Source organism: Lissotriton helveticus, chromosome 4_1 (assembly GCF_964261635.1).
Source record: "Lissotriton helveticus chromosome 4_1, aLisHel1.1, whole genome shotgun sequence".
Classification (NCBI taxonomy): Eukaryota; Metazoa; Chordata; class Amphibia; order Caudata; family Salamandridae; genus Lissotriton; species Lissotriton helveticus.
In genome coordinates this window covers 1,933,066,474-1,933,087,532 of record NC_136063.1, presented here as the reverse complement: position 1 = coordinate 1,933,087,532, position 21,059 = coordinate 1,933,066,474, and the positions used below count along the sequence as shown (strand labels likewise).

The 21,059-nt window shown below is 48.8% G+C and overlaps 1 protein-coding gene across 3 annotated transcripts in view; it reads left to right on the top strand.

Moving 5' to 3' along the window:
- The window catches only part of ARHGEF6 (Rac/Cdc42 guanine nucleotide exchange factor 6), a 1,071,863-nt gene that overhangs the window by 593,935 nt on the left and 456,869 nt on the right, over nucleotides 1–21,059 (top strand). The gene's annotated exons all lie outside the window — the stretch shown is intronic.

The window sequence follows — 21,059 nt, the reverse complement described above, 5'->3', positions numbered from 1 at the left end:
TTGCGTGGCTGAGTGGCGTTGCGTGGCTGAGTGGCGTTGCGTGGCTGAGTGGCGTTGCGTGGCTGAGTGGCGTTGCGCGTGTGAGTGGCGTTGCGCGTGTGAGTGGCGTTGCGCGTGTGAGTGGCGTTGCGCGTGTGAGTGGCGTTGCGCGTGTGAGTGGCGTTGCGCGTGTGAGTGGCGTTGCGCGTGTGAGTGGCGTTGCGCGGCTGAGTGGCGTTGCGCGGCTGAGTGGCGTTGCGCGGCTGAGTGGCGTTGCGCGTGCGCGTGTGAGTGGCGTTGCGCGTGTGAGTGGCGTTGCGCGTGTGAGTGGCGTTGCGCGGCTGAGTGGCGTTGCGCGGCTGAGTGGCGTTGCGCGGGTGAGTGGCGTTGCGCGTGTGAGTGGCGTTGCGTGGCTGAGTGGCGTTGCGTGGCTGAGTGGCGTTGCGTGGCTGAGTGGCGGTGCGTGTCTGAGTGACGTTGCGTGGCTGAGTGGCGTTGCGTGGCTGAGTGGCGTTGCGTGGCTGAGTGGCGTTGCGTGGCTGAGTGGCGTTGCGTGGCTGAGTGGCGTTGCGTGGCTGAGTGGCGTTGCGTGGGTGAGTGGCGTTGCGTGTGTGCGTGGCGTTGCGTGTGTGCGTGGCGTTGCGTGTGTGAGTGGCGTTGCGTGTGTGAGTGGCGTGTGTGAGTGGCGTTGCGTGGTTGAGTGGCGTTGCGTGGCTGAGTGGCGTTGCGTGGCTGAGTGGCGTTGCGTGGCTGAGTGGCGTTGCGTGGCTGAGTGGCGTTGCGTGGATGAGTGGCGTTGCGTGGCTGAGTGGCGTTGCGTGGCTGAGTGGCGTTGCGTGGCTGAGTGGCGTTGCGCGTGTGAGTGGCGTTGCGCGTGTGAGTGGCGTTGCGCGTGTGAGTGGCGTTGCGCGTGTGAGTGGCGTTGCGCGTGTGAGTGGCGTTGCGCGGCTGAGTGGCGTTGCGCGGGTGAGTGGCGTTGCGCGGGTGAGTGGCGTTGCGTGGCTGAGTGGCGTTGCGTGGCTGAGTGGCGTTGCGTGGCTGAGTGGCGTTGCGTGGCTGAGTGGCGTTGCGTGGCTGAGTGGCGTTGCGTGGCTGAGTGGCGTTGCGTGGCTGAGTGGCGTTGCGTGGCTGAGTGGCGTTGCGCGTGTGAGTGGCGTTGCACGTGTGAGTGGCGTTGCGCGAGTGAGTGGCGTTGCGCGTGTGAGTGGCGTTGCGCGTGTGAGTGGCGTTGCGCGGCTGAGTGGCGTTGCGCGGCTGAGTGGCGTTGCGCGGCTGAGTGGCGTTGCGCGGCTGAGTGGCGTTGCGCGTGTGAGTGGCGTTGCGTGGCTGAGTGGCGTTGCGTGGCTGAGTGGCGTTGCGTGGCTGAGTGGCGTTGCGTGGCTGAGTGGCGTTGCGTGGCTGAGTGGCGTTGCGTGGCTGAGTGGCGTTGCGTGGCTGAGTGGCGTTGCGTGGCGTTGCGTGGCTGAGTGGCGTTGCGTGGCGTTGCGTGGCGTTGCGTGGCTGAGTGGCGTTGCGTGGCTGAGTGGCGTTGCGTGGCTGAGTGGCGTTGCGTGGCTGAGTGGCGTTGCGTGGCTGAGTGGCGTTGCGTGGCTGAGTGTCATTGCGTGGGTGAGTGGCGTTGCGTGTGTGCGTGGCGTTGCGTGTGTGCGTGGCGTGTGTGAGTGGCGTTGCGTGGTTGAGTGGCGTTGCGTGGTTGAGTGGCGTTGCGTGGCTGAGTGGCGTTGCGTGGCTGAGTGGCGTTGCGTGGCTGAGTGGCGTTGCGCGTGTGAGTGGCGTTGCGTGGCTGAGTGGCGTTGCGTGGCTGAGTGGCGTTGCGTGGCTGAGTGGCGGGGCGTGTCTGAGTGACGTTGCGTGGCTGAGTTGCGTGGCTGAGTGGCGTTGCGTGGCGTTGCGTGGCTGAGTGGCGTTGCGTGGCTGAGTGGCGTTGCGTGGCTGAGTGGCGTTGCATGGCTGAGTGGCGTTGCGTGGCTGAGTGGCGTTGCGTGGCTGAGTGGATGAGTGAAGTTGTTTGCGTCAGAGAGTGTGTGAGTGTGTGAGTGTGAGGGTGAGTAAGTGTGTGTGAGGCTGAAGGTGTGTGATGGTGTATGAGGGAGATGTTGTGTTAGCGTTTCTGAGCGGGTGTGAAAGAGTGTGATAGTTTTGTTGTGTGAGGGTGATGTTAAGAGTGTGTGTATATGTTAATATTAATTAAGTAATGTGTTGTTATTAACCAAAGGTGTCACATGTCCCCTTTGTATTACTTCTGTCTTATGTGTATATTAGTATGTAATTTTCGTGTGTATGTTTTGTACTAACTGTGTTAATATTTTGTAACGTGTTTGTGGAGTCTGTTTTTTATTTTTTTTTAAAAATGGCCGACGTATAGCGTCACGTCGACGTCTTCTATGTTTAGCGGTCTAGTTTATTTTTGAGTTGTGTGTGTTTTTTGTTTACGTTTTTTTCTAGCCAATCGGAGCGCGACGTTTTTGACGTAGCGTTCCGATTTGCATACGTCAACGGTGGAATTCCCCATAGCTCGAGAATGTTGGTGCGCGGAAGGCGTGTTCTTGTTCCTGTGGTGTTGCTGCGTCGTTTGACAGGTAAGAATGTAATCCTAAGTTTCTTTTAATGTAATGTAATGTAGTATATATACTATGTTAAAGTTAAATACTTGCGAAATGTATTTATTTCGCTCGTAATATTTGTAAATGTTTGTAATGTAACATAAAGTGTTGTTTTTTATTGGCGATATGTAATGCATATGTTTTGTTAAACTGTAATGTAATGTATTAATTTTATTTTTTTTGTAATTTGACGTACAAAAGGTGTTTGTTTCATTCTGAAGTGCTAAATGTGTTTTAATATATTGATGTAAGTTGTGTTTGCATTATCTTTTTGTGTGATGCTGAAGTAGTCGGATAATTTGTTATTGACGTACTTGAAGTATGAAATGAAACTTTTTGTGTCTATGCTGACTGTAGTATTATTAGCAATGTATGAACGACATGTACAGTGAAGTAATGTATTTTTCGTTAGCTTTTTGTGACTGAATATTTCTATGTTCGTAATATGTTTCTTATATTCGAACTAATTCCGTCTGGATAAATGCTATTGTGTTATGCGTATCTCTTTTTGTGTAACTGTCGACTATTGTATTCAATGCGTCCCATTTTCCGGATGAATCGTTCTTGTTTATTTCCCTTAGAAAAATTTGACTGTTTCCGATTTTTTTTTTTTCCGTCATATTTTCTTTATATTAGATGGAATTCCGTGTGAAGAAGTGCTATTGTTGTTTGCGTCCGTTTTTTTGTGTAACTGTTGACTACTGTTTTTAATCCGTCCCATTCTCCGGATGAATAGTACATCAATTTGAATGTATTAATACGTGTGTGTATATACGTATTAATAATGTTTTATTAGGATGTATGAGTGTTTTATTTGTATTGCGCCTTGTGTATTATCGAGTTTTGAGTTACAATATCCTTTAGTACTGTTCTAAAAGATATATGTTTGAAAAATGGGTTTTGAATTTTTCTTGATCTTTATGCGAATGTTGGCTCGTGTTTAAGTTGATTCTTCGGGATGCATTGAGTAATCTTTGCTAGTGTCTTCCTGGTATGTAGTTTCGTTTCGCCTGAGGTGGCACTGTGATGTTTATTTTTCCTCTGACTTAGCTTTTGCTTGTGTCATTTGTACCCGTATGTGACTTGTTTCGCCGCTATTCATTTATTTTGTTTGTTGCTTGTTGTAGTTAAAAGTATTATGTATGCACTGTGTATGTTCTCTTTTTTGTGTTTTTTTTTATATTTTCTACATTTCAGGGAATGAGCTGCTACGATCGACAGGTAATGACAATTTTATTTGCATATTATGAAAAAGTGCCTTTGTGAGTTCTTATACTTTTGTTTATGCATTTCCTTTTATTGATGTTAATGTAATTATTGTTTTCGGTCTGTGTGTGCGTGGCGTTGCGTGTGTGAGTGGCGTGTGTGAGTGGCGTTGCGTGGCTGAGTGGCGTTGCGTGGCTGAGTGGCGTTGCGTGGCTGAGTGGCGTTGCGTGGCTGAGTGGCGTTGCGTGGCTGAGTGGCGTTGCGTGGCTGAGTGGCGTTGCGTGGCTGAGTGGCGTTGCGTGGCTGAGTGGCGTTGCGTGTGAGTGGCGTTGCGCGTGTGAGTGGCGTTGCGCGTGTGAGTGGCGTTGCGCGTGTGAGTGGCGTTGCGCGTGTGAGTGGCGTTGCGCGTGTGAGTGGCGTTGCGCGGCTGAGTGGCGTTGCGCGGCTGAGTGGCGTTGCGCGGGTGAGTGGCGTTGCGCGTGTGAGTGGCGTTGCGTGGCTGAGTGGCGTTGCGTGGCTGAGTGGCGTTGCGTGGCTGAGTGGCGGTGCGTGTCTGAGTGACGTTGCGTGGCTGAGTGGCGTTGCGTGGCTGAGTGGCGTTGCGTGGCGTTGCGTGGCTGAGTGGCGTTGCGTGGCTGAGTGGCGTTGCGTGGCTGAGTGGCGTTGCGTGGCTGAGTGGCGTTGCGTGGCTGAGTGGCGTTGCGTGGGTGAGTGGCGTTGCGTGTGTGCGTGGCGTTGCGTGTGTGCGTGGCGTTGCGTGTGTGAGTGGCGTTGCGTGTGTGAGTGGCGTGTGTGAGTGGCGTTGCGTGGTTGAGTGGCGTTGCGTGGCTGAGTGGCGTTGCGTGGCTGAGTGGCGTTGCGTGGCTGAGTGGCGTTGCGTGGCTGAGTGGCGTTGCGTGGATGAGTGGCGTTGCGTGGCTGAGTGGCGTTGCGTGGCTGAGTGGCGTTGCGTGGCTGAGTGGCGTTGCGTGGCTGAGTGGCGTTGCGTGGCTGAGTGGCGTTGCGTGGCTGAGTGGCGTTGCGTGGGTGAGTGGCGTTGCGTGTGTGCGTGGCGTTGCGTGTGTGCGTGGCGTTGCGTGTGTGAGTGGCGTTGCGTGTGTGAGTGGCGTGTGTGAGTGGCGTTGCGTGGTTGAGTGGCGTTGCGTGGCTGAGTGGCGTTGCGTGGGGCTAAGATACCTGAAGCCACTCGACACGGCAGGCAGGGGAGGGGGCGTAGCCGGGGGTGTGGGAAGAGTGCGGCTAAGGGATGTTAGCGCTGAATCCAACTTGCGTAATATGTTTTCTATATTTGATGTAAATCCGTGCGATGAACTGCTATTGTTATATGCCTACGGCTTTGTGTGTAACCCGTGACAATTGTGTTTAATCCGTCTCATTTACCGGATGAATAGTGCTTGTTTATTACCCAAGTTAAAAATAGGCTGTTTTACTTTTGTGTTTGTACATCCTCGTCCTCGCATCCTGACCGAGATTTCTTCGTTCTTTTGTTGGTGTTCTGTTGTCCTAATAATTGTTAGTTTGGTGACCTGAAGCTTGAAAAACATAATTGCGCGTATTTTTACTTTGGTTGTTATTTTGTAGGATGTCTTTCGGTTGCGTATCTTGAGGGTGTATTTGTAGGGTGAATTAGGACTCAGGATTTCAATCTAGGAGTTAGAGTGTGGATTAGGATAGTTTATTTCTATTCTTCTTTTTGTTGTTGTATGTGTGTGTGTGTGTGTGTGTGTGTGAGGGTGAGTGAGGGTGTGTGAAGCTGAGGGTGTGTGACGGTGTGTGAGGGGAGCTTGCACTGCTGCTGTCGGTGCTGTACCTGTTCCATGTGTAAGGGAAGCTTGCACTGCTGCCGCCTGTGCTGTACCTGATCTATGTGTGAGGGAAGCTTGCACTGCTGCTGCCTGTGGTGTACCTGATCTGTGTGTGAGGGAAGCTTGCACTGCTGCTGTCGGTGCTGTACCTGTTCCATGTGTAAGGGAAGATTGCACTGCTGGTGGCTGTGCTGTACCTGCTTCGTGTGTGAGGGAAGCTTGCACTGCTGCCGCCTGTGCTGTACCTGATCTATGTGTGAGGGAAGCTTGCACTGCTGCTGTCGGTGCTGTACCTGTTCCATGTGTAAGGGAAGCTTGCACTGCTGTTGGCTGTGCTGTACCTGCTCCGTGTTTGAGTGAAGCTTGCATTGCCGTTGGCTGTGCTGTACCTGCTCCGTGTGTGAGGGAAGCTTGCACTGCTGCCGCCTGTGCTGTACCTGATCTATGTGTGAGGGAAGCTTGCACTGCTGCCGCCTGTGCTGTACCTGTTCCATGTATAAGGGAAGCTTGCACTGCTGTTGCCTGTGCTGTACCTGCTCCGTGTTTGAGTGAAGCTTGCATTGCCGTTGCCTGTGCTATACCTGCTCCGTGTGTGATGGAAGCTTGCACTGCTGCTGTCGGTGCTGTACCTGTTGCATGTGTAAGGGAAGCTTGCACTGCTGCCGCCTGTGCTGTACCTGATCTATGTGTGAGGGAAGCTTGCACTGCTGCTGCCTGTGGTGTACCTGATCTGTGTGTGAGGGAAGCTTGCACTGCTGCTGTCGGTGCTGTACCTGTTCCATGTGTAAGGGAAGATTGCACTGCTGTTGGCTGTGCTGTACCTGCTCCGTGTGTGAGGGAAGCTTGCACTGCTGCCGCCTGTGCTGTACCTGATCTATGTGTGAGGGAAGCTTGCACTGCTGCCGCCTGTGCTGTACCTGTTCCATGTGTAAGGGAAGCTTGCACTGCTGTTGCCTGTGCTGTACCTGCTCCGTGTTTGAGTGAAGCTTGCATTGCCGTTGCCTGTGCTATACCTGCTCCGTGTGTGATGGAAGCTTGCACTGCTGCTGTCGGTGCTGTACCTGTTGCATGTGTAAGGGAAGCTTGCACTGCTGCCGCCTGTGCTGTACCTGATCTATGTGTGAGGGAAGCTTGCACTGCTGCTGCCTGTGGTGTACCTGATCTGTGTGTGAGGGAAGCTTGCACTGCTGCTGTCGGTGCTGTACCTGTTCCATGTGTAAGGGAAGATTGCACTGCTGTTGGCTGTGCTGTACCTGCTCCGTGTGTGAGGGAAGCTTGCACTGCTGCCGCCTGTGCTGTACCTGATCTATGTGTGAGGGAAGCTTGCACTGCTGCTGTCGGTGCTGTACCTGTTCCATGTGTAAGGGAAGCTTGCACTGCTGTTGGCTGTGCTGTACCTGCTCCGTGTTTGAGTGAAGCTTGCATTGCCGTTGCCTGTGCTGTACCTGCTCCGTGTGTGATGGAAGCTTGCACTGCTGCCGCCTGTGCTGTACCTGATGTATGTGTGAGGGAAGCTTGCACTGCTGCTGTCGGTGCTGTACCTATTCCATGTGTAAGGGAAGCTTGCACTGCTGTTGCCTGTGCTGTACCTGCTCCGTGTTTGAGTGAAGCTTGCATTGCCGTTGCCTTTGCTATACCTGCTCCGTGTGTGATGGAAGCTTGCACTGCTGCTGTCGGTGCTGTACCTGTTGCATGTGTAAGGGAAGCTTGCACTGCTGCCGCCTGTGCTGTACCTGATCTATGTGTGAGGGAAGCTTGCACTGCTGCTGCCTGCGCTGTACCTGCTCTGTGTGTGAGGGAAGCTTGCACTGCTGCCGCCTGTGCTGTACCTGATCTATGTGTGAGGGAAGATTGCACTGCTGCTGTCGGTGCTGTACCTGTTCCATGTGTAAGGGAAGCTTGCACTGCTGTTGCCTGTGGTGTACCTGCTCCGTGTTTGAGTGAAGCTTGCATTGCCGTTGCCTGTGCTGTACCAGCTCCGTGTGTGATGGAAGATTGTGAGATCTGGCATAACGGAAGGATTGGTAGTGCGTGCACCGCTGCTTGGGGTATCTGCGAGATTTGTGTAAGTAAATGGAGAGGGGGGTGAGAGTTGGAAGAGAGAGTGAAACAGGCAGAAACGTGGAGAGTTAGAAGAAAGAGCGAAGGAATCTAAGCTGCGAGATGTGGCATAACAGAAGGATTGGTAGTGCGTGCACCGCTGCTTGGGGTATCTGCGAGATTTGTGTAAGTAAATGGAGAGGGGGGTGAGAGTTGGAAGAGAGTGAAAAAGGGAGAAACGTGGAGAGTTAAAAGAAAGAGGGAATGAATCTAAGCTGCGAGATGTGGCATAACAGAAGGATTGGTAGTGCGTGCACCGCTGCTTGGGGTATCTGCGAGATTTGTGTAAGTAAATGGAGAGGGGGGTGAGAGTTGGAAGAGAGAGTGAAACAGGCAGAAACGTGGAGAGTTAAAAGAAAGAGGGAATGAATCTAAGCTGCGAGATGTGGCATAACAGAAGGATTGGTAGTGCGTGCACCGCTGCTTGGGGTATCTGCGAGATTTGTGTAAGTAAATGGAGAGGGGGGTGTGAGTTGGAAGAGAGAGTGAAACAGGCAGAAACGTGGAGAGTTAGAAGAAAGAGCGAAGGAATCTAAGCTGCGAGATGTGGCATAACAGAAGGATTGGTAGTGCGTGCACCGCTGCTTGGGGTATCTGCGAGATTTGTGTAAGTAAATGGAGAGGGGGGTGAGAGTTAAAAGAGAGAGTGAAACAGGCAGAAACGTGGAGAGTTAGAAGAAAGAGCGAAGGAATCTAAGCTGCGAGATGTGGCATAACAGAAGGATTGGTAGTGCATGCAGTCATAGATGTGCCTCGTGCTTGCTAAAAAATAGAATAAACTGTCTTTCCATATATGTAAAAACTCTTAATGGTGTTTGTTCCATTCTAGCCGCTGGTTACAAAGGGACTTGTGCTAGGACGTAGGCATTGCCGTTTACTATCGCTACAAACAGTGCAGGGCTTTGGTGAAACACGGCGACATGCAAACTCTTTTGGAAGTGCTTTCACAACTTGGTTTGATTGGGAATTCCATTTTTTGCAAAAGAAGCAGTTCACGAATTTAAACCCTGCCCCCTTGCCCTTCATGTCCGAATTTCCTTCTTGTCCGGCTTTATGGAACATAATATTGATTTTACTGGAACGTGTGTGGGTGAAAGGCATACAAATTGTGTTCTTGTTTCTGTTTACTGTAGACTCTTGTTTTGTACAGTTTAACTTAGGTGTCCGGAGCGGCGAGAGGGAACAGACTGAGGGAAGGCCAGATAAGGGGAGGGGGGAGGAGAGTAGGGGAGGCACGGCCTAGCGGCCGTGCAATCAAGAAGTGAGGGGGCGGGAGAGTAGGCAAGGCAGGCGGCTGGGGGGAGGGGGGAGGAGAAATGCGACGCGACATGGCAGGCAGAGAAAATGGGGAGGGGGCGGATCCGGAGGTGCGTCGTGACACTCGTGAGGGGGAGTGGAGAAGGAGGGGGGAGTAGAGTAGGGGAGGCACGGTGTTTGTTCCATTCTAGCCGCTGGTTACAAAGGGACTTGTGCTAGGACGTAGGCATTGCCGTTTACTATCGCTACAAACAGTGCAGGGCTTTGGTGAAACACGGCGACATGCAAACTCTTTTGGAAGTGCTTTCACAACTTGGTTTGATTGGGAATTCCATTTTTTGCAAAAGAAGCAGTTCACGAATTTAAACCCTGCCCCCTTGCCCTTCATGTCCGAATTTCCTTCTTGTCCGGCTTTATGGAACATAATATTGATTTTACTGGAACGTGTGTGGGTGACAAATTGTGTTCTTGTTTCTGTTTACTGTAGACTCTTGTTTTGTACAGTTTAACTTAGGTGTCCGGAGCGGCGAGAGGGAACAGACTGAGGGAAGGCCAGATAAGGGGAGGGGGGAGGAGAGTAGGGGAGGCACGGCCTAGCGGCCGTGCAATCAAGAAGTGAGGGGGCGGGAGAGTAGGCAAGGCAGGCGGCTGGGGGGAGGGGGGAGGAGAAATGCGACGCGACATGGCAGGCAGAGAAAATGGGGAGGGGGCGGATCCGGAGGTGCGTCGTGACACTCGTGAGGGGGAGTGGAGAAGGAGGGGGGAGTAGAGTAGGGGAGGCACGGTGTTTGTTCCATTCTAGCCGCTGGTTACAAAGGGACTTGTGCTAGGACGTAGGCATTGCCGTTTACTATCGCTACAAACAGTGCAGGGCTTTGGTGAAACACGGCGACATGCAAACTCTTTTGGAAGTGCTTTCACAACTTGGTTTGATTGGGAATTCCATTTTTTGCAAAAGAAGCAGTTCACGAATTTAAACCCTGCCCCCTTGCCCTTCATGTCCGAATTTCCTTCTTGTCCGGCTTTATGGAACATAATATTGATTTTACTGGAACGTGTGTGGGTGAAAGGCATACAAATTGTGTTCTTGTTTCTGTTTACTGTAGACTCTTGTTTTGTACAGTTTAACTTAGGTGTCCGGAGCGGCGAGAGGGAACAGACGGAGGGAAGGCCAGATAAGGGGAGGGGGGAGGAGAGTAGGGGAGGCACGGCCTAGCGGCCGTGCAATCAAGAAGTGAGGGGGCGGGAGAGTAGGCAAGGCAGGCGGCTGGGGGGAGGGGGGAGGAGAAATGCGACGCGACATGGCAGGCAGAGAAAATGGGGAGGGGGCGGATCCGGAGGTGCGTCGTGACACTCGTGAGGGGGAGTGGAGAAGGAGGGGGGAGTAGAGTAGGGGAGGCACGGCCTAACGGCCGTGCAATCAAAAAGTGAGGAGGCGGAGCTGGGGGAGGCTGTGACAGAGAGAGCAGGCAATGCAGGCGGCTGGGGGCTTGTGCACGCGCTTTGAAGCTCATTGCGCATGCGCATTGAGCTTCAATTTCTCGTGCACTGCAAGGAATCGCCACGATTCCTTGCAAGTTGGATAAAGAGTGGATAAGCCCCCATAGTCTCGCAAGCTCGATGCGCATGCGCATCGACAGGCGAGACCTAAACAGATGGTTGCTAGGGGATATTACTGAAGGAAATGATAGTGATTAAAACAGTACAGTACATGAACTAGGAGTGGGCCTTGGGAGGTGCAAATGGCAGGGTTGAGGAGAGCTTTTGCTATACCACAACATATGGGTGCTATGTTGCCGTTATTTTTGGCATTTCCATTTCCACGACTTCAGCTGAGAAGGTCCTCCATATGCAGGCTCCATTCAACTGGACTCTTGTCATCCTGTGAGATTTTGCAAGCATGTGTGGTAGGAGGAAATTTGACATAATATGGAAAGGAGTGGGAGGATGACCGATTTCCTCGAGCAGGATTGATTTATTGGGGAAATCCCCTGTCTGGGAAGCTGACTTTCAAACTTGCGGAGCATTCCACATTAAGTTCTATATCCTTTTTCTCTGTCTCGTGGTCATCCTCCTATTGCTTCAGCAGGTGTGCGCGGAGGCAAAGCAGAGAACATACTGGACAAAACCTGCGCATAAATGAGGAAGACCCTGTGGAGGCGAGATGGCGGCAGCGGCCGAGTGAGAGGCTGTGTCCCACTGGAGCCCGCCCGTAACTGACCTTCAGAGTGAGAGCGGGGGTAGCAGCATTCTCGGTGAGCGGAGTGGCTGAGTGGAGTGAAGCGAGCAAGCGGTGCAAGCGAAATCGGAGCCGCAAGAGTTCCTGGTCGGACGCCGAGCGGGAGTCAGAGCTGCGGATCGGATTGGCGGATTGGCGTTGACGTCAGTGTGTACGGCGTGTTGGGTATTACCGCGTTCAACAAACATCAGCGTCCAGCAAACAGTGCCCCGGGCGTCTTCGCATTCACAGCAGGAAAAGGCGGCGCTCCCTCTCCCTGGGAAACATACGGGCTGCGGAGAAGCTCTCCTTGCCCCGGATTTTGTAGTACAATGGCCCGATGGGGAGGGGGGCAAAGACAAGAGGTGCTGCCAATGCGGCCAGCCCAGCGCCGACTTCAGCGACAGCGGGGGCAGGAGGAGGAGGAGTTGGGGTGCCTTGAGGTCCCCCTGTGGTGAATACTATTAACATCGGCAGCCAGAGCCGCCCCGAGCAATTCAGAGGAGAGCTAGGAAATGGGGCTGAAGGTGTACAGAGTGTGCAAGGAGGTCAGCAACAAGAAAACACTGTGAAGGAACGTACAGTTCCAGATATATTTAGGAAAAAGGCAGTACCACCTGCCAAGCAAGTTACGTCTGTACTTATAAGTATCAATGTAGCCGCTGCAGCAACAGTAACGCCCGGAGGAGAAGAAGGAGACTACATTGCTGAACTGTGTAAGGCTGTGAGTAAAGCAAGGGTTTCTCCTATAATGTTTACCGCTAGCTCTGAGTATTGCTTAGATATGGGAGCACGAGTTGAGACAAATTTGACCCTTGGGCTTGGTGGAGTAGATGAAGTGCCACCCGGGCCGAATGTACCTACAAATGTACCGGCACTCCAGAAATCAGGAAACTCTGTCAATGATTTAGCAATGGTCGTAGTGAATGATGGGGACTCTGCCGGCTCAGGTGGTCAATTTTACTCCATGTCTGAGGTTTCCATTACCTCGAAGAATGACATAGACAAACATAGTAACATTGGTGATTGGGCAGACGACGGCAGCTCACAACAAGAAGAAGATGTATTAAGTTTAGATTCTGCGATGAATCAAGATTGCCATGAGACAGCTCGTAAAGTATATGAGTCTGCGAAATCGTCTTCAAAGGATAAACTGAGTCCGGTTAATCCACCCCTATGGGATAACTCGCCATGTCTCCAACCTGATCAAGGAGTTCTAAGTGGAAACCTCTATGTTGAACCAGAGGGCGAGATTACTCTGACAACAATCTATAAGGTCATAATGGCCCATAGGGAGGAAACTAAAGCCGAAGGGTTGCGGACCCAGGGGGTGGTGCGCAAAATACTGTGCGTCGCATTGCCAAATCTTGTACGGTGGTAACAACCAGGGTGCATGAAGCAGAGGAGCAGATTTCTTCAGTTGAGGATCAATTGGTACTGCAAAAGTCTTCAATTATTACACTACAGAAAGCAGGGGAAGATGTTGACTGAAAGCTTACGGATCTTGAAAACCGAGCATGCAGAAATAACCTCCGCATCTTAGGTGTGCCGGAAGTTAGCGAGGGGAAAGACACGCGACGATTTGTGGTGGAACTGTTTGCCGAGGCCTTCCCGGATTTAAAAGATTGGAACTGGGACGTTGAGATCATAAGGGCACACAGATTTCCCTTTGTGCATAAACGAAAGCCAGGGGGCGCTGTGGAAAAACCTAGAGCAATTCTTATATGTTTGCACAACTATCTGCTTCGGGAAGCTTTATATGATCTGGCTAGGCCAGATAAGCCGCGAAAAGACATGGGCTGTGACTTTTTCGTACGTCCTGATTTTTGTAAGGTGACTGTGCAGCAAAGGTGGGGGTTACGACAGATGATTTCACCTATTTAAGCCAAAGGGGGGCAAGCGTTTTTATTAAGCCCCGCCAAACTTAAAGTGATCCATAAAGGAAAGACTACCTATTTTTTGTCAGAAATTAAGGCACAGGAGTTTTTGGACATGATGTGAATCTGTTGTTACTAATGTTCTGGGCTCCCAGATTTTTGGTTTTTTGTGGGTATAGTAATCAGTTGGTGTGCACAATATCAGGGTAGTGACAGGGGTGTGTGTAGGTTTCGGGCGGGACACGGTGGGACGCACTCACAATCACTTTCCATCACTGAGGACATGGTCCTTACGCCTCTAGTGGGATGGGTGACTGAGGGTGGTGGGGGGGGGCGGGATAGGTGAGGTGAAGGAGGGTAGGGGTTAAAAAAAAAATAAGAATCCATGATCGTGCAGGGCAGTGGAGCAGGATTCTTGAGTGCCTTTTTTGTACAGTTTGTATAACTATAACCATAAATTTTGGTCAGAGTGATGGCGGTTAGTGGAATGTTTAATGGTATCCGATGTTGTTCTCTGAATGGCAGCGGTTTGAATAACTATAATAAAAGGCAACGGGTTGCAAGGGAACTGGCAATGCTCCAGATTGATCTGATTTGTCTTCAGGAAACCCATATTCCATGGGCAAAAAGAAAGCTGCTCTCGGAGCCAGGTTTCCAAGTGTTGATATGTACACAGCAGTCTACTACTACGAGAGGAGTGGCAATCCTAGTTAAAAATCACATCCAAGGGACAGGTAGGGCATTACCGGATAAGAAAGGGAGATGGGCTATAGACGAATGTATTATTGGTATGCGGAAACAGAAGTGCACTGTCTGCTCTATTTACGGGTCAAATTGTGATGAGGCGTTAATAATAGAAGGGCTTAATGTGGAACTCGCGCAGTGGCCCACCCCACTATTAATTTGTGGGGATTTAAATATACATCTTGGGCCCTCGGGGCTACGAGATAATAACTATCACTATAGTGGGAGGAAACCTAAAGTCTTTAAGGCACTTTAATCACTGACAATTGATCATGGCTTGGTGGATGCTTGGGACGAACTGAGAGGTGATGAACCGGGCTACACTTTTTATTCCTGCCCCCTCAAAAACTTGTAAGGCTTGATTATTTTTTGGTACCACGGTCAATGTTGATGGGGGCTAGAATTCAGGTGTACCCACGTATAACCTCGGATCATGGCCCTCTTGTATTAAGTTTAATCCTTGGCAGGACAGGAATCAAACCACATGCTTTCTCCTTTGATAGGAAACTGTTGTGTGATATATTATTTGTCAAAAAGTTTAAAATCTGGATTAAACATTTTTTTAATATTAATCGGAATACTACAGGGACTGGATGTGTGTGGGATACCTTTAAGGCCGCTTTTAGGAGGGAGGTGCTTAGTTATGGTTTATCCAAACAAAAGCAATTACGTACTGTACTGCTGGGATTATATGCACCACTAACGCTGGCAGAAGAGAAGCTGGTGACATATATACATGGGGGTTCGGATATTACGGATTCGTTGACTGAAGTAGCCCGCTGTAAGGCTAAGATCAATATGTATTGGAGCACGGAGAGCTCCAAGCAATATGTGACTAAAACATCTGAATTATGAGTATGGAGAGTCTAGTGGACGGTGCCTCACTCAGAAATTAAGATCTAAAGAGGCGGCCCAGAGGATTAATGCATTTAGAAATACTCAGGGTGATCTTAGAGAGACAGAGGCGGGGATCCTGGAAGTGTTTCATGAGTTATATGAGACTTTATACAAAGGGGAAGATTATGATATACAAGCGGGTGAGGCTTTGGCCCTGCACTTCTGTGATAACAATCTCAATGAACAAGAGACCGATCTCTTTGAGACCCCTAAAACTTTGGAGGAGTTGGAGCGAGCCATTAATAGCTTGGCATTGGGAAAGGCAGCTGGGCCGGATAAGCTCTCAATCGAAATATATAAAATCTTCTTTGACTGTTTGAAATTGGATATGCTTGCTACGTTCAGGCAGGCACAGATGGGATCCCCCCCCCCGTTTATGGGACGAGGCAAGTATAATTGTGTTAAAAAAATAAGATAAGCCCACGGATAATCCGGCCTCATATCGTCCCATATCCTTACTGAACACGGACAGTAAGATCTATTCGAAAATCCTTGCGACCCCGTTAGCCGAGGTTATATCCCCGTTGGTATCTATAAGACTACATGGTTTTATTCCTCAGTGGAGGACGATCAATCATATTAATAGGGTAGTGATACTGATGGATATTGCTAATACTACAGGGGATCCTTTCAGTCTCATACTATTAGATGCCGAAAAGGATTTTGACCGGGTCGCATGGGGATTTTTGTGGGCTGTGCCACAGCAGCGGGGGTTTCGGCCTAATTTCATTCGAGCTATACAAACGCTCTATCGTCAACCTACACGAATTTGTACTATGGGCTTTGAAACTATCCCGGTGCATATCTTTCGTGGTACAAGGCAGGGATGTCCTTGTTCCCCTTTACTGTTCTCGCTATATATAGATCCATTCATAAAAATGCTTGAGGCTAGCTGTAGGATTGAACCTGTGATATGGCAACAAGAATTCTATTGGGTTCTGGCATATGCAGATGATGTGGCCATTGTAAGTCGGAATCCCGATACTGCTGTGCCAGGAATTGAGTTGCTGGCTTCACAATTTGAAGCTGTCTCTGGTTATAAGCTTAACGCTGCCAAAACTCAAATAATTTGTGTTAATATAACATCATGTACGGATCTAAGGGTATTTCAGGAAGTGATTTACTTAAGGATCAAATTGCGGGCTTGTTTAAATGCACTGGTTGAGGCCAACTGGTCATCTCTACTGAGTGATGCAAAGAAGCAACTGGATAAATTTGAAGGCTTACATCTATCTATGGTATCTATGGTAGGGCGATGTAATGTCCTTAAAATGACCGTACTACCTAAAATTCTGTATTTCCTGAAGTGCCTGCTGCCTGGGACCCTAGGAAGCTTGTTTCCGGTCCAGGGAAGGCATGTTTTCGCAGTTCGGGCTGGACTGTTCCCATGAGGCACAGGGTCAGACTGATTTGCATATGGCCATGTCTGAACTGGGGTGGCAGAGTGGGCTAAAGAACGGTGATGGATTAATCCCAGATCTGTTGACTGGGTGTGAGTGTTTGATTGGTTCAGATGCTCCGTCCATCACCACCCCTTTTTGTACAGCTTTGTTCGCCATAAGTTGGCAGGGTATGCTCAGACGTGAGTCCCTTGCTCACTTTGCCACTGGATTCAAGCAAGCCTGGCTGAAGACGGCTGAAATGCCAGAAACCGGTCCTAGGAAGCTTGTTTCTGGTCCAGGGAAGGCATGGCTTGGCAGTTCGGGCTGGACTGTTCCCATGAGGCACAGGGTCATACTGATTTGCATATACCCATGTCTGAACTGGGGTGGCAGAGTGGGCTAAAGAACGATGATGGATTAATCCCAGATCTGTTGACTGGGTGTGAGTGTTTGATTGGTTCAGATGCTCCGTCCATCACCACCCCTTTTTGTATTGATTTGTTCGCCATACGTTGGCAGGGTATGCTCAGACGTGAGTCCCTAGCTCACTTTGCCACTGGATTCAAACAAGCCTGGTTGAAGACGGCTGAAATATCAGAAACCGGTCCTAGGAAGCTTGGTTCCGGTCCAGGGAAGGCATGGCTTGGCAGTTCGGGCTGGACTGTTCCCATGAGGCACAGGGTCAGACTGATTTGCATATGGCCATGTCTCAACTGGGGTGGCAAAGTGGGCTAAACAACGTGATGGATTAATCCCAGATCTGTTGACTGAGTGTGAGTGTTTGATTGGTTCAGATGCTCCGTCCATCACCACCCTTCAGGAGATATCTCGGGCTAATCTTGCGCGTTTACAATCTCTATGTACTAGATTTTTGTGGGCACAGGGAAAATCGCGGAGGGCCCTGCGATTTATGATTTTACCACTTGAACAAGGTGGTTGGGCTGTTCCGGATTTCACCCTTTATTATTTTGTTTGTATGTTACAACTCATGAATATTTTACTAACAGGGGCAGAATTGTGCAATGTAGCAGAAGCTCCCTCTATTTTTCAAATGCCATTGGGTAGTGAAGCCAATAATCGCCTATTCATTAATATAGACATGAACTATTACAAGAGGACTCGGTTCAAGGTGTTGACAGCAGCTTTTAAGGTATGGAGGTCCGTCAAACAATTTTATAATATGGGAAGATAACTGGATATACTCCCTTAACCGCTTCGGCACTTCTTCCGTCGATATTTTGGGATCGAATAGTAGATCAGTGGCGAATCAAAGGGGTTCAAAGAATTGGAGATTTATATTGTAACGGGGACTTGATGTCTTTTGAAATGTTAGTGGAGAAATTTCAAATTTGCCGCTGTGAACTTTTTACATTTCTTCAAATTCGTGACTATTTGTATAAACATCATTGGAATACAGATAAAAACCAAGTGATTGAAGCGGCGGGCAAGAATTCCCGTATTGGTTATTTGTATTCGCTATTATTAAATACCAGGGGCAATGACTTAGATATTCATAGTTTAAAATGGGACAGCCGGCTTGGACGGGCTGGGACCCGGATTGAAACCTCTATTGACATGGCTAGAAGATTATTTTTGGCTACTAATCTACGTACACAGCACTATAAGACCATCTTCAATTTATATTATACTCCAGCTAAAATGCTTTAGTGGGGAGGTACTAATGACGGGAAATGTTTTCGGTGTCGGTCCGATGAAGCCGATATACTACACATTTTTTATTCGTGTATGCATCTAAATAGATTATTTGGGCATGTGGAGAAATATTTGGAGGAGATATAGGGTGGAACGGTACGATTGTCTAATGCTCATGTGTTATTGGGGATAGATGAGGAAACTGAGAGAGACTCAGTTATGTTTAAACACAAATATTTGATATTCTTGGGTACGGCTGTAATAAGGTTATGTATTGCCTCAATGTGGCTACAGAAAGATGCACCATCTTTCGAAGTGTGGAGGGCCAGATTCCTGGCATCCTTCAATATTGAACATTCCCTATACGCTTTGAAAGGCAAACGGAAAAATAAACTGGGTCTTGAAATTTGGGGACCTGAGGTGACCTATATGAGTTTATAAATCCCAGTTGGGCGTTTCGTGTCTTCATTTCCCCTCTTCTATGCTTTACTCATGGTCTGTATTAATGTAGGAAATTATTTACCGCTGACTGGTGTATTACGTTATGATTATGTGTTTTTTGGTTTTTTTCCCGTTGTGGCTGTGTTCTTTTCTGTTAAATCATGGATTTACAATAAAATCATTTTAAAAATAAATAAATGAGGAAGCTCCTAACAGAAAAGGTGAGTGGCCCGGGGCTAGTGCGGCCAGCCAGGAAACTTGGAACCTCTGGATAATGAAGTCATAGCGTCATTCCAGACACCAGTGCCACTCACCTGTGTTCCATGACTCTACCCCCTCACCGCTACCTGCGGCAAGATGTGACTCCCTGACAAAAAGTGACTGCAGTATCTGACCCCAGAACTAAACCCAGTACTTGAGTTTAGTGTAAACAGCTGAGACACATGGGCTTCATCCCTTCATTTCCGGTTGGTTCCATCTCAAGGGCTGTACCCGACTCCAGTGGGAGGGGGGACATGTTTCCTCTTCTTCTGCCATTGAGCCCAGGTGGCAAACAACTCCTGAGTCCTTTTGATTGCTCACAATGCCATTGCTGTGCAGCTTCCGCTATTACCAAAGTTTAAGCCGCGCTTGACTCAGTCTGTGCTTTAGGAATGTCAGGAGGAAATTCAGAGGGTTTATCTCTTTGGGACCAAGTAAGCAGGGCCTTTCTCCAAAGGGTTCAGAGTTACTACTGTCATTGTTTTTCATGTGGAAAGAAAGACAGCACATGGGTTCTGAGGTAGCTAACACAGTTCAGACACAACACAAGTCCTTGTGCCTGATTATGGCCTGTGTTTTAGTAGTAGTTCAGTATGCTTGAGTGCGCTCTATGAACCTGAAAAATGAGCACAAAGTTTCACATATGTATCAGCCTAGATCAGAAGCAATCTATTCATTCTACCGTGAAAGAATACTTCCCTTTGAGCTGAATGCAGCTCAACTTTCTTTAAAAAGCTATTGACCCAGACTGCATCATATCAAATGTTTGCTATCCCACCTCTAGAGTTTAGTCCTATACATTGGTTACCGATGCTGCTGAGCTTAGAGCAATTTTGCTTAGGCATATTCCTCCTTGTTAAGCTGCTTATGCAAGACCAGCAGCTGTCCATGGGGAGCGAATCAGTGGCTATTTTTAACAAATTCAGGCTTCTCCTTTGAAAGTTGATGAAACTCCTGATGCATATTCTAGGCATACAGCTGGGGGCAGACATTAGCTTTCGGAGGTAGTCAGCTGCAGCCTATGGACCATCGCAACAGGAGGTACAGTATATTTAGAACTATGAACATACTGGAGAGGAGTATTGTCAATCTTCTCAGGAAGGCTCCAGTGGGGCTGTCTCAGGAATATCTTGAGCAGCCTCTGGCCCAGTGCCTCGTCAACCACCTTCTTTGCCAAAATCGACCCACCATCTCCTAAACACCTGGCTACACCATGATGCCGAAAATCACCGATTCCTCATGCCATCGGCAAGTATGAGGATCAACAGGATAGCAATTAGGAGGAAGAGCCAGGGGAGGAGGAAGAAGAGATAGCTGCAGATTATTATAAATTTGGGTGATGAATGGAGAGGTGTGATTTTCCCTAAATAATATCTGTTGTAGGAGTCTCTGTCACTTCAGGTGAAGGGGTGGAGCTTTGTAAATCTTACTGCAAGGTGGAGATTTCCACCTAGAGTTGGTGAATACCATCCTGGTGTGTTGTAAGTTTCAACAGGGACCGTGCAAAGCCTCCATTTTAAACTAAACGTGTAAACTTTATCTTTTCCTAATGGTAACTTTGTATATGCTTTGCACTTACACAAAAGCATACTTAGAAATTGTTCTGCATGTAGCACATTTTTTAGTAGGCATATTATCATATTGCTTGTACACTCTTTCTAAGGCTAAGTACATTACACAATGCCCTTGCATTTGGTTGTTCGGATGGAGAGAACTCTGAGTTTCAAGGCAAAGAAGCACATCATCTCTGGACTTTTGACACCGTGTAATTGGAACGGCGCTTTTATTATATAAACTGCCTCTGTGCCACATTTTGGTGGAGGAGCAGTTGTTCTGCTGGGATTGCCCTGGAACACTGTGCACTGTAACTGAGATGCAGCCCTGCTGTCTCTAACCTTCATCCTGCAAAGAAAGATTACTTGCTCTATACCAGAATGGCTTCCGGATACAATATACATAGGTATGGGGTTGTTGGGTTGTCCCAAGAGATCTGGTATAGGGTACTCCCACTATGTTCTAGCTAGTGCAAGTATTATTAAACAGGAGCATAAGTATGGATATAATTATATAATCATATAATCACACACTAATGTCATATTGGTTGTACTGTTTATCTTTTTCACCATTCTTGTAATGCTGGTCACAATGTTGTGTTTCATCCTCCTAATAATTACAGCTCCCGCTTTTTACACAAGAATAGAGTTGCATCAATAAATGTTTGAAAAGCTAATTTGTATCTTCTTGTGTCTTCCTTGGGCATGCATGAGTATCAACGAAAGGGTAGATCTGTTTCCACGATTTCCTTGGGGAATTAGAGTGGCCGTGTTCCTGGTTTGCAGAAACCATCTGGTACCCTGGTCAGGCTAAATGTTCAGATGGTGCACTGCGAGCTAACTAGGAATTGGGCCAGCATACTCTGATGATATGTGTGGATTCAGTCCCCATATTCTAACGGTTATATTGTCCAGGTACACAGTCCTGTAGGAACCGTATGACAGGCAGTGCTCCCCGCTTAGGTGGAAATCTACTAGTGCAGAGAACTCCCCAGTGTTTGGCAACTAGGTTTGAAGTTGAATTTCTATTTTTTGTATGTGACCTCTGTCTATTTGCATATGTTTTCAAATTACTTTTTTCCT